The sequence below is a fragment of the Puma concolor genome, chromosome B4, assembly GCF_028749965.1.
Source record: "Puma concolor isolate L17-30 chromosome B4, mPumCon1.1.hap2, whole genome shotgun sequence".
Taxonomy (NCBI): Eukaryota; Metazoa; Chordata; class Mammalia; order Carnivora; family Felidae; genus Puma; species Puma concolor.
The window spans coordinates 25,484,087-25,500,252 of NC_141673.1; the positions used below are offsets into that span (position 1 = coordinate 25,484,087).

A 16,166-nucleotide genomic window follows, 5' to 3' on the forward strand; every position below is an offset into this window, starting at 1 on the left:
TCCCTTAAGCCAAGAGAGCAACTACCATCTTCATTAAACAATTTAGAAATGAGACACAGGATTTGGGCAGAGATAAAATCAAGAGAAAAACAATTTTTTTTGCCAATTTTTCAATTTTATCAATAGTCTACTTTCATAACATTTCAGGTAATAAATGAATCAGAAATATAAATACATATTAACAGGTTTATATATTAACTTATCTTCTAAAACATTTCAAAATACCAATCTGATAAGTCTAGAGAATGACTTACTTATAGATATCACTTCTCTTAGGCACATTTTCTTTTTAACTCATGAACTTTCTATATCTTGTTCCTTCTAGAAATCATCAATACTTGCTAACTCTGAAGAATAGATCCTTTTTTATTCTCCCATCCCTCTTGAGCTAAGCATTATCTTAACTTTTATCATGATCCTGGATTGCTCTCCTTTAGTTTTACCACCCATATGTATATCCTTAAATAAAAGAATTTAGTTTTGCCTATTTTTGAACTTTATAGAAATGGAATCATACTGTACATACTCTCTTTTTCTCCATATTGTTTCTGATAGCTGTACTTTGTTCATTTTAATTTCTGGATATAAGTATACTTCAATTTATTCCTCCCTTGCACAGTTAATGGATATTTGTAATGTTTCCATTGGGGATCATTATGAACAATGCTGTTATTATAAGTACTGTTAAACATGAACTCTGGTAAACATAAGCACACAATATATTCCTAGGAGAATTGTTGTGTCATAGAATATGAGTGTCTCAGCTTTATTGATAATGCAAACTAAGTTCCAAAGTGGTTGTGCCAACTTACACTGTTACTAGAAGTGTATGAGAGCTCCTGTTGCTTCTTATCCTGACCAACCTCAAATTTTTCTAATTTTCAAAAATCTGGTATGTATACATTGGTATCCCACTAGTCTAAATAACCCTAATTAGGAAGGAAGCTGAATACTTTTTTCATATATTTTATCAACCATTTAGATATCCCTTATTATGAAATGGTGAAATGCCCTTCACTTTTCTTGCCCTTTTTTCTATAGGGTAGTCTTTTTTTTTTTTAAGAAATTCTTTATTCTGGATACTAGTATGTACTTGATTGATGTTACAGGTTGCAAAAATCTTCTATTCTGTGCCTTTTCTTTTTGTACTGTCTTTTGACACTTTAAAAAAAAAAATTTTAGGACAGGCTCTTGATCAGAAGAGAGCCTAAAGGCCCACCCTTGGAGAGAAAGGCCATCATGAAGGGTAAAGCCTCCAAGCGGGGAGAGAACAGCATTGGAGCTGGTACCAAGCGTGCCACGAAGCTGGCTGTGTGCTCAGCAAGTACTGGCAGAGCCTGGAGTGATGAGTGGGGTGGCTTTCTCAGGTAAGGGGCTGTGCTTCTGATTGTACTTATATTTGCATTTTCCATTCATGGCGATCAAGATTCCAGCAATGCACAGGAGCCCTCCAAAAATCATCCCACCCACCTGCAGGCTTTCCCTGTCATAGTAGAAGGGACTTTGGCATCCAAGGCCGGCAGCCCTGCCAGTGTGAATAGAAGGCCCCAAGTCACTCTCTTTATGACACAGCTGGAGGGTAGGGCTGGGAGCCGTTTTCCTGAGCTCACCTGAGAGCTGGGTGCAGAAAGCAGGTCTGAAGAGGTTCCTGGGGCTGTCTTGACAATTTGGGGGTAGTCAATTTTCCCTTTATGTTTAATGCCTTTTGTGACTTGTTTATAAATCATTTACTACCCTTGAGGTATTCTGCTATATTATCTCCTAACAGCTTTATAGTTTTGACTTTCATACCTAAGTCATGAATCTACCTGGTATTGATTTTTGTCTATGTTATGAAGTAGAACTCAATTTCTTTTTATTTCATATAGATACCCAATTGTTCCAGCACCAATATTCCAGAGCAAGAAGAAATTCTTCTGAGTTGTTTCTTTCTTTTCTTTTAATGTAGGTGTAGGAAACTTCTAGCCCTTAACTCAATTGCTTTCAGCTCATAGAGAAGGCAACAAGAAGGGGTTCAGTTTATTCCAAAAGTTGCTAAAACTCAAAAGAGTTGATTTCTTTAAATTGTTAGTTGTAGTAATATGAGGCTGAAATGTGGAAATGGGTTTTTCTATCTAAATTTTTTAACGTTTATTCATTTTTGAGACAGAGAGAGACAGAGCATGAATGGGGGAAGGTCAGAGAGAGGGAGATACAGAATCTGAAACAGGCTCCAGGTTCTGAGCTGTTAGCACAGAGCCCGACGCAGGGCTCGAACTCACGGACCGCGATATCATGACCTGAACCGAAGTCGGACGCCCAACCGACCGAGCCACCCAGGTGCCCCATGGGTTTTTCTATCTAAAACAGATATCTAACTTGCCTAACTTATAGTATAGAAAATAGGCTTAAACTATATTGAAAATAAAACAACAGGTAAAAAATATTCCTAGACTTATAACATTTAACGTAATTCAATTCAACAAACACTTAAGTAAAATATTTTATAACATTTATTTTATACCTAAAGATTATGCACATTTAACTCTTTATTTTTGCTATCTTTGTAAATAAATAGAGTTTTGAGACTTGTTTTACCCTCAAGGTTTGGGCAGAATTGAGGCCATATCTCTATCTCATAGACTCTATCCTATTGTCATGGCACCTTCATACTTGAATCTTCTCTGCAACATTATTGCCCAATGGTCAACTAATTTGAAGACTCAATATTGAATTTGACTGATCTGTACTTTTTCCATTTACTGAACAAAATTCGACTTGGAGTTCCACCCAGAAGCAACCTTCTTCCTCCTGTTGACTTTTCTAATCTTGCCTTCTTCACACTAAATAACACTAAGATTCTTTCATTCTTCTTGATGTCCTAATTTCATATCCCCTCATCATCCTAACTGACCAGCAGAAAGTAGAATAAACCATCACCTTCTTTACTTCACATATAATACCTCCATTAACGTATTTGTTTTTTGAGAAGCTACTTTTCATTGCTGCTTTTGCATGCCATCCACAACTAATCATAATAATGACATAAAATTAAATATCTATTTGTTAACACTAGCAAATAGCATTTTGTTCCTATTTTAAAAGTGATTGAGTCTAATATTCCTATATTTCTCTCATTCTTAAAAGTAACCTTAATTATGCTGCCTGTGTACTTACAGTTCATTTCAAATGGTTTAAAATTCACACACACACACACACACACACACACACATTTCTTGAGAGGAAATAAAATCACTTCTAGTAATACATATATCTAAGTGAGTTCTATATTTCACTCTTTAACATGTAGAGATTTTTTGGCCACTTTTTTTCTTCACTATTCTTTTTTTTTAGTGAGGCAAGGAAAATTCTGTTTCTCTGCTTAGTCACATTCTCAGCATGTGAATGGGACAACACCTTTGCCCCTCTCAGAAAGATTTTTTTCTAGCATAGCCAGTCATAATTATGAAGTCTTTCCTTTATTCAATTATAAAGGTTTCTTTTTCTTTTTGAAGAATTACGACTGATGCTCCAAAAAACTCAATTATGCCTGGCAAAATTCCATTATCTCATTTCCCAAGGGGTACTAGAGCCCTGCCCCACCAGCCAGGATACACAAGAATTCTGTTTTAAAGCAGTTCCACATGAATGCCTATTTCTCCCTTGTGTTCTCCATGGCTGGGAACCACCTCTTTGAAAAACACAATGCCATGCTGAATGTGCATTTTTCATTAAAATGTGACCTGTTTCCAGGCTGGTATCTGTGCTCCACATTCAACTAACCCTTTGGCCAAATTCACACCCACATATTTTGGACATTCTTCTGGCCTAAAACTGCACCCAGAGCATCTGTTCTGTGCAAAGGATTAATGAAAAAAAAATGTGTGTGCAGGTCAGAAGCTAGTCTAGTGACTGCACATCCCCCTTCAGATGCTTCATCAGCTCACAAAATGTATGAGACAACTATCAGCCATATGGAGTTTATGGCCTACTTTAAACCTTAAATCTTTTAAACTTATAGATGGGAAGGCCACGAGAAAAATGAAAAAACAAAAACAAATCTTGGAGAACATTTTCCTTCTGTTTTAGTTCTTGGCCGTTTGGTAATCTCTGATGGTGTCTAATATTAGACTCTTAAAGAAAATCTTTTCCTTAGGCTGTTCTATTATAATCAAGAGTCTAAGAAAAGATTGGGTTATTTTTTCTATGATTAGAAAAGAACAAGAAAAATATAATTTTAAATATCAAAATAAGTGGAGGGGAAAGCTTGTGTACATTTTCCTTTACTCAAAAGTCTTCATTTTCCTCCTTCCTCTGCATCACCTCTAGAAAGAAAAGCCATGAAGGCAACCAATTTGGAAAGTAGAACCTAAAACATGTTTGAGGAAAATGTATTTTTTAAATATAGATGTTTTTTAAAAATAAGTAAATAAAAATATAGATGATATGAATATATATATATTTTTTTCACTTAATGTAGTCTATAAAGAGTGCACTAAAGACTGATGTCTGGACATTATTCTCAAATAAAATCTCCCAAATTAAGGTGTGCCTGAGTGTCTCAGTCAGTTAGGCCTCAAGCTCTTTCTTGGTTTTGGCTTGGGTCATGATCTCACAGTTGCTGAGTTCGAGCCCCACATCCTACTCTACACTGTCAGTGTGGAATCTGTTTGGGGTTCTCTCTCTCTCTTTCTCTCTCTCTCTCTCTCCCTCCCCCACTCACTCTTTCTCGCTCTCAAAATAAATAAACTTTTAAGAAAATCTCACAAGTTATACTATACAAATCCTCAGCTAAATTTCCCTTTTGCATATAGAGAGTTAAATGGTCATAAACAGGACTAAAAAAGCCTCTCCTGTTTTTGCCTAAGGAGATGAGTTTAGGGACTATATAATCTTTCATATTCAAATATGTAACATTTCTCTTTATCCTTCTGCTATATGCCATGGCCATTTGCCACCCAGGCAGGAAGGAGCCAATGTCAACAGACATCTGCAGCAGAACCCTATGAGTTACTTAGACCAAAACAGTGAGGACCCTCCATTCTGGCCACCAGATGTTGTAGCCATTTCTCTAAATGTCCTGTTTGTAACCTTGACTCTTTAGTTCCCCTTCACAGCATTCTATACTTGGAAGAGCTACTATGATTGCCTCTGATTCTCCCTTCCAGTCTGAATACAGAAGGGAGTCTCCTCCTCACTGCCTCAACCCCCACCTCACCAACCTTAGAGAGGCAAGAATAGAACCTAAGAATTGATCAACAAATACTGCAGGGGTGACAGGGAAACTATTGCGGAATTCTTGGTTCCTAACCCCCTGCCTTAAGAATAAACTAATACAAAACACTGACACAACTTTGGAATAAAGCAATTTCAACTATATCACCACAGCATTGGCCAAAGACATAGTGAAAGTAATGCTGCAAAAAAAAACAAAAACTAAAGGAAACAGCAAATGCTAATCCCTGAGATATGGTTTTCATTTTCCAACCTAGCAGAACTCAGGTGCAGCTTTGGTTTATTGTGAATCAAATCCCTTAAAAGGTAACAAGGGTCTACAAAAAAAAAAAAAAAAATACATCTTCCAATGTCTGTCTTTTCCTTTGAAGCCAGACACTGGCTATTTACATTTTAAACAGTTTTCACGTTTTTAATTTAAATTGACACCTTTTGAGGGTTAGTTATGCTAACCCTCAGAATTAACAGAATTAACAAATCTATATGTTTGCTTTTTTTTCAGGTAGCGGAGCAGAAAAGATAGCTGTTTGCTAAAAATTATTATCCCAGAGCACCCCCTTATGGCAAACACACTAATGCAAGTGCTTCCGTAGGAAAAGTAAAAAAAAGTGTTTCAAACCTTCAGTATACGGAGGTAAATATTGCTTTTCCACTCTTAAGATATTTTCTTCATTTTTCTTTCTTTTCTTTTTTTTAAAATTTTTTTAATGTTTATTTATTTTTGAGAGAGACAGAGACAAAATGCGAGTGGGTTAGGGACAGAGAGAGAGGGGGACACAGACTCCAAAGCAGGCTCCAGGCTCTGAGCTGTCAGCACAGAGCCCAACGCGGGGCTCGAACTCAGGAGTTGTGAGATCACGACCTGAGCCTAAGTGGAGCTGAAGTCAGACGCTCAACCGACTGAGCCACCCACGTGCCCCTCTTTTTTTTTTTTTTTTTTAATATAAGCTCTATGTCCAGTGTGGGACTTGAACTCACAACCCCAAGACCAAGAGTCACATGAACTACTGACTGAGACAGCCAGGTCCCCCTTTTCTTTATTTTTGTTGGGAAATTAGAAATCATCTTGCCACTCAAAAGAACAGTCTCATTTCACTTCATAGATAGATTTATTTACTACTTCAAAAATAATTTCTTTCATGCTAGAACATGGAATCCTATACTTTAGATTCACCCAATAATGGCAAACCTAAATTAACCCAGTTTTTATACTTCTGTTGAACTTAATTCTCAAATGGCTTTCCTCTACCACCAGCTGAACTTGAAGTATTTTGTCAAGTGCCATCTTTCACTAAACCATGCATACCCACTAGCCTCTGAATTCCTCTTGGGTGTCATCTTCATAACCCATACATGTTACAAGTGCCATATGAGCTGTTATTTACTAAACAGAATCATTAAGTCCTATTGTTAAGATAGATCATGAACTGTCGCAGCTATAAGCGTGATTCTCTGGTGGGTTTTTGCTGAAGCTAGAAAGACAAGAAATGAGATAATTCTACCCCAAGCAGGCAAATGTTTATAATAATTTAGCACAACCAGAAATTCATACATAACTTCTGTTTTTCTAATCCATTATACATTTTTTTCTTCAAATGTTTATTTAAATTCTACTTAGTTACATATAGCGTAATATTGTTTTCAGGAGTAGAATTTAGTGATTCATCACTTACGTATAATACCCAGGGCTCAACACAACAAGTACCCTCCTTAATACCCATCACCCATTTAGCCCATCCCCCATTCACTTCTCCCCATCAACCCTGGGTTGTTCTCTATCATAAAGAGTCTTTTATGGTTTTCTAACTCATTAATTAGATTCTCCAAATTTTCTATATGTGTTAAGAATACATCTCTGTGTTCTTGTGTTAAACATTAGAAAAAAGCATTTAAATTTAAATGTATGATAGAATTTGGTTTAACAGTATCTTTAAATGCTAATCAAAAGAATATTCGATATTGAGTTTCTATATCCCTCTGAGAAAACATCCTCATTATTAATCTATAATCACCTTATTCTGAGGGCATGATATTAATCCCATCATAACAGAGTTCCAAAAAGGTCAGGCCTACAACCCTAAGTCCTTAGAAGCCTTAGTCCTAAAGCTAGATGAGACCTCAGTGTTCAACATAGGACCAAACCCAGGGGGTAGTGACTTGAGAAATAGGCTCACAGGTACAAGACTAAATACCAGGTAAGAGGGGAGCAAGGGGATTATTATTAGACAAAAGGCCCAAACAAACCAAATGTCCAAACCAGCTATTCCCCAGTGTAAGAGTGGGCCAGCTACCACCAGGGTTTGGATCCTCATGGACAGAGTTGGGGCAGAGTAACCTCCCTAAAACATCCAAGAGTTGGTACCTGCTGAGAGGTAAGTCCCAGTCAATGTTCTTGAAGAGTTCCAAGTAGCAAGCCAGGTAATCAAGATCAGTGCAGGTCCAGTGGAAAGAAAGCATGATCTAGAGCCAGTAAAGGAGCCAGGGTAGGCCCTGGGCAATGACCATATATGGAAATTGCCCATTTTTTGGCTGTTGTGTAGGGCTGGATAAAAGGTACAGGGTGAGAGTGGGAGAGACAGAAACAGAGAGACAGAGACTAACAGATTGACAGACTGTTTAGCTCCAAGTTGGAACTCTTAAAATGTTCGCTTCCTTTTCTTCCTCCCAACAAGAAGTCACAGCACTCAAAAAAGAACATAAAAGGACACCTGGGTGGCTCAGTCAGTTGAGTATCTGACTCTTGATTTCAGCTCAGGTCATGATCTCATGATTTGTTGGATGGAGCCCCGCATCAGGCTCTGTGCTGACAGCTCAGAGCCTGCTTGGGATTCTCTCTCTCCCTCTCTCTCCCCAAGTAGATAATCTTTAAAAAACAAAACAAAACAGGGGCACATGGGTAGCTCAGTCAGTTGAGTGTCCAACTTCAGTTTAGGTCATGATCTCATGGTTCACGAGTTCGAGTCCCACATGGGGCTCACTGCTGTCAGCACAGAGCCAGCTTCAGTTCTTCTGTCCTCCTTTCTCTCTCTGCCCCTCCCCAGCTCACACTCTCTCTCCCTCAAAAATAAATAAACATTAAAAAAAAAAAACAATAGAACATAAAGCTTTCCACCCCTGGATGCCACCAAGTAACCATCATTAAAGTCTCCCCTCCTACCACCTTCATGTCTAAGTCAGAGGCTCCCAAAGAGCCTGAACAGCTGCAGAAGCTCTTTATCAGGGGTTTGAGCTTTGAAACAACCAATGAGAGTGTAAGGGGCTATTCTGAACAATGGGGAATGTTTATGGATTGTGTGGTAATCAGAGATCCAAACACCAAGCACTGCAGACCCTTTGAGTTTGTCACATACGCCACTGTGGTGTATGCAGCCACAAATGCAAGGCCACACAAAGTGGATGGAAGAGTTGTGGAACCAAAGAGGGCTGCCTCAAGAGAAGATTCTCAAAGACCTGGTGCCCACTTAATTGTGAAAAAGATTTTTGTTGGTGGTAATAGAGAAGACACCATCTTCTTAGATGGTGATGAAGAACACCATCTAAGAGATTATTTTGAATAGTATGTGAAAACTGAAGTGACTGACATCATGACTGACCAAGGCAGTGCCAAGAACAGTTTTGCTTTTGTAACATTTGATGACTATAACTCCGTAGACAAGATTGTCTTTCAAAAGTAACACACTTTGGGGCGCCTGGGTGGCTCAGTGGGTTAAGCATCCAACTCTTGATTTCAGCTCAGGTCATGATCTCATGGTTTGTGAGTTGGAGCCCTGTGTTAGGCTCTGCACTGACAGTGTGGAGCCTTCTTGGATTCTTTCTTTTTCCCTCTATATCTGCCCCTCCCCGACGCTCACACATGCCCTCTCTCTCTCTCTCTCTCTCCTCTCCCACTCATGTGTGCTCTCTCTCTCAAAATATATATACCATACTGTGAATGGCCACAACTGCAAAGTAAGAAAAGCCCTATCTAAGCAAGAGGTGGCTAGTGCTTCATCCAGACAAAGAGGTTGAAGTGGTTCTTCAACCACCAAAGTGGAAACTTTGGTGGTGGTTGTGGAGGTAGTTTTGGTGGGAATGACAACTTCGGTTATGGAGGAAACTTCAGTGAGCTGGTGGCTTTAGTGGAAGTCCAGGTGGTGGTGGATATGGTGGCAGTGGAGACAGCTATAATGGATTTGGTAATGATGGAAGCAATGGGAACTATAATGATTTGGGCAATTATAACAATCAGTCTTCAAACTCTGGACCCTCGAAAGGAAGAAATTTTGGATGCAGAAGCTCTGGCCACTATGGCGGTGAAGGCCAATATTTTGCCAAACAATGAAACCAAGGTGGCTATGGTGGTTCCAGCAGCAGCAGTAGCTATGGCAGTGGCAGAAGGTTTTAATTACTGCCAAGAAACAAAGCTTAGCAGGAGAGGGAAGCCAGAGAAGTGACAGGGAAGCTACAGGTTACCACAGATTTGTGAACTCAGCCAAGAACAGTGGTGGCAGGGCCTAGCTGCTGTATACAAAGAAGACATGTTTTAGACAATACTCATGCGTCCATACACATGGGCAAAAAACTCGAGGACTGTATTTGTGACTAAGTGTAAACAGATTATTTTAGTTTCTCTTCTGTAGAAAATGTAAAGTATTCCAACAAAGGGTTTTAATGTAGATTTTTTTTTTTGCACCCATGCTGTTGATTGTTAAATTGCCTCATCATGTGTCTTTAAAAAACACACAAAACATAAAATGTGGAACACTTCCTCCCTCACTTTGCCTAAAGGTCTATCATGACTTCATATCATTCTTACTATTCATTATTTCAAAGAGACAACTTTTTTTTCTAAAATCAATCCAATGGGTTCGTCCTGACTCATCGTTCATAATCTGATCCTCAGTCCTTCCTTTTCTAGAGAAATGTTAGTTCCAAAGAACTCAAGGTCTCTTGCAGCCACTTTTACCAGTGATGAACCTTGCTTCATCCAAAAGTACCTCCCTCACCTGCCTCAGCCTTGGCATTGAAGCTTACCATGCATCCAACTGAACTTCAGGGCACTAGGTAGCTGAATAGCTAATCTAACTTCGGTGGACTGCCCCTCCAGCTCCTTGTTCCAGAATTTCTTGGAAACTACCAGAAAAGTCCACTAGAGGTCACTTTACTGCCACATGCAATGGATAGGGAATTTCAGTTTCATTTCCCCCAAAATGGTTATGAAATAAAGTGTTGATGTTAAAGTTCCAAGAAAATATGAAAACAACTTGGGAATTACCATGTCTTTCCATGCCACAGTGCAGAGTGCTCCCAGAATTTCAAACACAGGAGGCTGAAAGTGCTTATGGAAATTATAAAAAATTGAGAGGAAATCAATTTATTGCTTCCTAAAAGCCACATTCATCACTTATTCCTTCATACTACACCAGAACCCATATAACTCCACAAAGACACTAGAGCAGGCAGGGTTCCTAATTTGGAGATGGTGTATTCTTAGGTATTGGAAGGTCTGTGAACCTCTAAAATTGTGTTTTTCTGAGGATAGAACGATCCTCAAAGAAGTTTAAGAGATGAAAGACTCAGAAATGGGAAGAGCTGCTTTTTTTTCACCAAAGAAAATTGAAAGAGAAATTTGGGCTCAGAAACCCCCTCCAACACTAAGATTTTCTCAGCCAGCCAGAGACAGATCAAGGAATTGATATTTGAGCCTCTGTCCTTTAGAAAGGACCTGAGTGGCAGCAACTGAAAGGCTAGCAAAACTTCAGCATTCCCCACCAAACTAAAAGGTACAGAATAAACGATAATTATGGTTAAGGCAGAATGCAACCTAAAAACAAAGAGAAGATAACATGAGAATGGCTCCCCAGGACCCAAAACCCCAGGCACTAGGGACAAATGGGTTAGAAAAAGGGGTGGAAACCCTCAGTGTGATGCAGATTTGTTTGAAGTGGAGTGACCAGCTACTAAATAGGGGAGTCCCCACAGATCAGCTCACCCCTCCCCCACAGCCCTATGTGAGCTCATAATACCTACCCTTCTGAAAGCAGTTGCCTCATAGGGATTCAAACTGACCAAAATGGAAAGCTTTGGATGAGTGGAGCTGGGGTCTGCCATCGGTATAAAGTCTGAGAATTCAGAAAGTTCTGAAGTGTGGGCAGGTGAGCCTGAAAGAAAAGAGAATTCAGAGAACTGTGATTTATTTCTGTCCCATTAGGGATGGAAGATGCTTTGATATATACTTAAACCATCTCTGGGGAGTTTAGAGTTTAGGATATTTTGGAAAATAAAGGCTTTTGTTTTTGACGGTTACTCCTGATCCTTCCCATCTATTAATTAAATTTGACTTATTAACTTATTAGCAAAAATCCTGTCCATTTGAAGATGGTGCTAGGTATCCTTGTACCAAAATACTCTCCCTAATCCTCTGGGGAAATGACTATATTCACTTGTCTCAGCACTGGGCTTCTTCAGAAATGGTCACGCTTATGGAAAGTTTTATACTATGTCTTAAAAGCAGTCTAACCGGAATCCTAGAATGGAATCATCTCAAAATAGAAGCATAGTCTAATTTTGTAGCAGTATGCCATCCGTATAGTCCTAAAGATACTAAACAGGTTCTTTTTAAATCAAAGGATCAAACAGGCACCTCTGTGTACAAGCACTTAGGAAAAAATGAGCCAAATTTATATTTTCAAGCCAATAACATCCAGTAGACTACACAAACAAGTAGAAACAAAACCAAGATACACTGCAAGACTGATTCCAACTCCAAACAAATTCTGTGACCTTCTCAGGTCTCTTACCTTGCTACCACAGATATTCCACTTGATCTGATATTTAGCATATTAATTACAACGTAAAGTATAAGGATTCAAAGTCCAGGCATTAATCCCTTGGAAACCCTAAGATCTAAGTGCCAATGTAGCTATTTTCTAGTTTTGTGATTTTGAAATTATTTAACTTCAGTTTCCTTATCTGTAAAATAGAAATAATAAGATCTACTTTGTAAGGATTAGGAAAGGAGGTGTGTGTGTACTTGAGTTATCCCAGCCTCCTCTCAGATGACAGGGTAAGCCAAAATACAGTGTACTCTACAGAAAACACTTGGAGAAACAAAAGTCTCGTATAAAGAACACTAACTGATAAATCCATAATGATACAGAGCACACTGAGGGTTCACTTCTGCCATCACACATAATAAAAATAGACTAAAATTTGTTGCAGATCTATTAAAATTGTTTTTTCAATCATTTGTAGGACAAATAAAAAGCTACCAGAAGACTTGTTTCTACTCAACATCAGAAAAAGTTACCAACAGCAGTCCTAAAACAGAAGGGCTGCCTCTGGAAACTGTGAGTCCTTTGTTACTAGAATCATAGGACAAGGGAAGATGATGGGAGGGAAATGAGGAGGGCACTCAAAGATGTCCAGATGTCAACCACTTGGCTGGACTTTATCAGGTCTCTTCCAAAGCTGAAAACTTTTTTTTTTTAACTTTGGTTTTTTACTTTTGATTTAAGATATATTTAAAACGTCAGATTCTCTTTTTTTCATGGTTTACATACTATTGAATTCAAATTATTTGCATTTTATTTAAAATTATTTTTTAAATTTAAATCCAAATTAGTTAACATATAGTGTAACAATGATTTCAGGAATAGAATTTAGTGATTCACCCTTACCTACATGTTGCACCCAGTGCTCATTCCAACAAGTGTCCTGCTTAATGCCCCTTGCCCATTTAGCCCATCCCCACACCTAACACCCCACCAGCAACCCTCAGTTTGTTCTCTGTATTAAGGGTCTCTTATGGTTTGTCTCCCTTTCTGTTTTTATATTATTTTTGCTTCCCTTCTCTTATGTCCATCTCTTTTGTATCTTAAATTCCACATGAGTGAAATCATGATATTGGTGTTTTTCTGACTGACCTATTTTACTTAGCATAATACACTCTAGTTCCATCCACCTTGTTGCAAGATTTCATTCTTTTTGATCACCAAGTAATAACCGTTGTATATATATACCACATTTTCTTTATCCATTCATTCATCAATGGACATTTGGGCTCTTTCCATACTTTGGTTATTGTCGATAGTGCTGCTGTAAACACTGGGGTGTGTGTGCCCCTTTGAATCAGTACTCCTGTATCCTTTGGATACCTAGTAGTGCAATTGCTGGGTCATACGGTAGTTCTATTTTTAATTTTTTGAGGAACTTCCATACTGTTTTCCAGAGTGGCTGCACCAGTTTGCATTCCTACCGCAGTGCAAAAGGATTCCTCTTTCTCCTCATCCTCTCCAATATCTGTTGTTGCCTGAGTTGTTAATGTTAGCCATTCTGACAGGTGTGAGGTGGTATCTCATTGTGGTTTTGATTTGTATTTCCCTGGTGATGAGAGATGTGGAGGATTTTTTCATGTGTCTGTTAACCATCTGCATGTCTTCCTTGGAGAAGTGTCTATTCATGTCTTTTGCCCATTTCTTCACCAGATTATTTGTTTTTTGGGTGTTGAGTTTGATAAGTTCTTTATAGATTTTGGATACTAACCCTTTATCTGATATGTCATTTGCAAATATCTTCTCCCATTCCATCGGTTGCCTTTTAGTTTTGCTGATTGTTTCCTTCACTGTACAGAAGCTTTTTATCTTGATGAGGTCCCAATAGTTCATTTTTGCTTTTGCCTTGCCTGTGGAATCATGTCAGGTAAGAAGTTGGTGTGGCCGAGGTCAAAGAAGTTGTTGCCTGTTTTCTTCTGTAGGATTTTGATGGCTTCCTGTCTTATGTTTACTTATGAAACTGGACCACCTTCTTACACCATTTGAATTTATTTTTGTGTATGGTGTAAGAAGGTGGTCCAGTTTCATTCTTCTACGTGTTGCTCTCCAGTTTTCCCAACACATTTGCTGAAGAGTCTATCTTTTGTCCATTGCATATTCTTTTTTGCTTTGTCAAAGATTAGTTGGCCATATGTTTGTGGGTCCATTTCTAGGTTCTCTCTTCTGTTCCATTGATGTATGTGTCTGCTTTTGTGCCAGTACCATACTGTCTTGATGATTACAGCTTTGTAATACAGCTTGAAGCCTGGAATTGTGATGCCTCCAGCTTTGGTTTTCTTTTTCAGGATTGCTTTGGCTATTCGAGGTCTTTTGTGGTTCCATACAAATTTTAGGATTGTTTGTTCTAGCTCGTGAAGAATGCTGGTGTTATTTTTTAGGGATTGCACTGAATATGTAGATTGCTTTGGATAGTATCAACATTTTAACAATATTTTTCCAAACGATGAGCATGGAATGTTTTTCTATTTTGGGGGGTCTTCTTCAATTTCTTTCATAAGCTTTCTATAGTTTTCAGTGTATAGATTTTTCACCTCTTTGATTAGGTTCATTCCTAGGTACTTTATGGTTTTTGGTATGAAAACTGTTTGCTAGAGATTTACAGAAGGATATTCTATACCAAAACTACACTCATGGGGCACCTGGCTGGCTCAGTTGGTAGAGTGTGTGACTCTTGATCTCCAGGTAGTGTGTTCAAGCCTCACTTTGGGCATAGACTTTACTTAAAAACAAAAACAAAAATTATACTCTTGATCTACATTACTACTCTTGCTCAACTTTCCAAAAAAGCATCTTCCTACAGTGGTTACACTAACTGAAGAAAAAATGTTCACATTTTCTGCTTCTTTGCAATTACAGTAAAACTTTGGTTTGTGAGCATAGTTTAGTTTTGGAAACATGCTTGCAATCCAAAGCACTTGCATATCAAAGCAAATTTCAAGAACCATTGGCCCACTGTGATCATGTGACATTCAGCATCACATACTACTTGCATTGCAAGACATCACTCATTTATCAAGTTAAAATTTATTACAAATATTTGCTCATTTTAAGGAACACTTGCAGAACAAGTTATTCCAATCCAAAGTTTAATCCAAAGTCCTGTATTCCTAAAAACACTCATTCACAGGAGCTAGAAACCTAGCTCTAGGACACAGTGGCTTAAAAATCAAAAGCTATAGGAGGGCCTGGCTGGATCAATCAATGGAACGTGTGACTCTCAAACTGAGGTTGGAGCCATACATTGGGTGTAGACAGTACTAAAAAAATAAACTTAAAAAAAATAAGTGAAATAAAGTGTTTTTAAAAAGCAAAAGCTACACTAATGACTTAAAAAATGAATTTTATAGCATTGTTCAGCTTGTTCAGAAATGAAACAAACTTTTATGTATATATTTGAATTCAATTCTCTAGTTTATCTTCCTAATGAAATAATCACCTGTTTTCCGAAGAATTGTAAGAAAAACAAAAATATTATCAGAGCATCTGAAGGCTTTTAACATTAAAGTAAGTTATAAGCCACCAAATAGATGTTGTGTGTGGCATACCTAAAAGCAGACCTGAAGTTGAGAGCTGCCAGTTGTCTCAGTGTATGTATAGACCAAAGCACTGTACATAGTAGAAGTATACATAGGAATCTCTGGAGTCTTTCTGGATTCAAATCCTGGTGTTGCTACCTGTTAACTACATGACCTAAAACAAGTTACTTGATCTCCATACCTCAGTGTCTTCATTTCTAAATGGGAATAACAGTATATACTTCATGGGCTTAGTGTGAGGATTAAATGACAAAATACTTACAAAGCTGCATGCATAGTCCCTGGGCATAAAAGTGAGTGTTTATGAAATAATAGGTACCATTAACACAATAGCTCCCACTGGATAGGTGATAGACTTGTTAAATATTTTTAAATGAAATTTGTTTATAAAAACAATATATGCTTATTGTAGAATGTGGAAATGACTACAAAGAATTTAAAAAGGATATTAATCACCCATAATCCTAACAATTAAAGAAAGGACTATTACATTTGGCGTATTCCTTCTAAATATTTTTTTCTTGTATATTTTTCCATGGTTGAGGATCTTATGTTCACAGTCTGGTAGACTGAGGAATAGGTTTAGAGCTGCACCTTCTTCAGT

At 38.0% G+C, this 16,166-nt stretch overlaps 1 protein-coding gene, 1 long non-coding RNA gene and 1 pseudogene across 4 annotated transcripts in view; 1 reads left to right on the plus strand and 2 right to left on the minus strand.

Moving 5' to 3' along the window:
- Nucleotides 1–16,166, minus strand: part of LOC147578972 (uncharacterized) — a 50,331-nt gene that overhangs the window by 14,727 nt on the left and 19,438 nt on the right. The window contains exons 2-3 of one of the 2 annotated variants that reach the window (XR_015253423.1): nucleotides 11,224–11,354; nucleotides 10,469–10,531 (exon numbers count right to left, since the gene is read on the minus strand). This is a non-coding gene — a long non-coding RNA (uncharacterized LOC147578972). The remainder of the gene's footprint in view (nucleotides 1–10,468; nucleotides 10,532–11,223; nucleotides 11,355–16,166) is intronic. The other variant, XR_015253424.1, reaches the window with a different exon arrangement.
- LOC112863307 (FXYD domain-containing ion transport regulator 4 pseudogene) lies at nucleotides 813–1,727 on the minus strand (annotated as a pseudogene).
- The window catches only part of USP44 (ubiquitin specific peptidase 44), a 56,169-nt gene continuing 51,244 nt past the window's right edge, over nucleotides 11,242–16,166 (plus strand). For both annotated transcript variants that reach the window (XM_086712619.1, XM_086712618.1), the window contains exons 1-2: nucleotides 11,242–11,348; nucleotides 12,448–12,542. The gene's annotated coding sequence lies outside the window, so the exon portion shown is untranslated. The remainder of the gene's footprint in view (nucleotides 11,349–12,447; nucleotides 12,543–16,166) is intronic.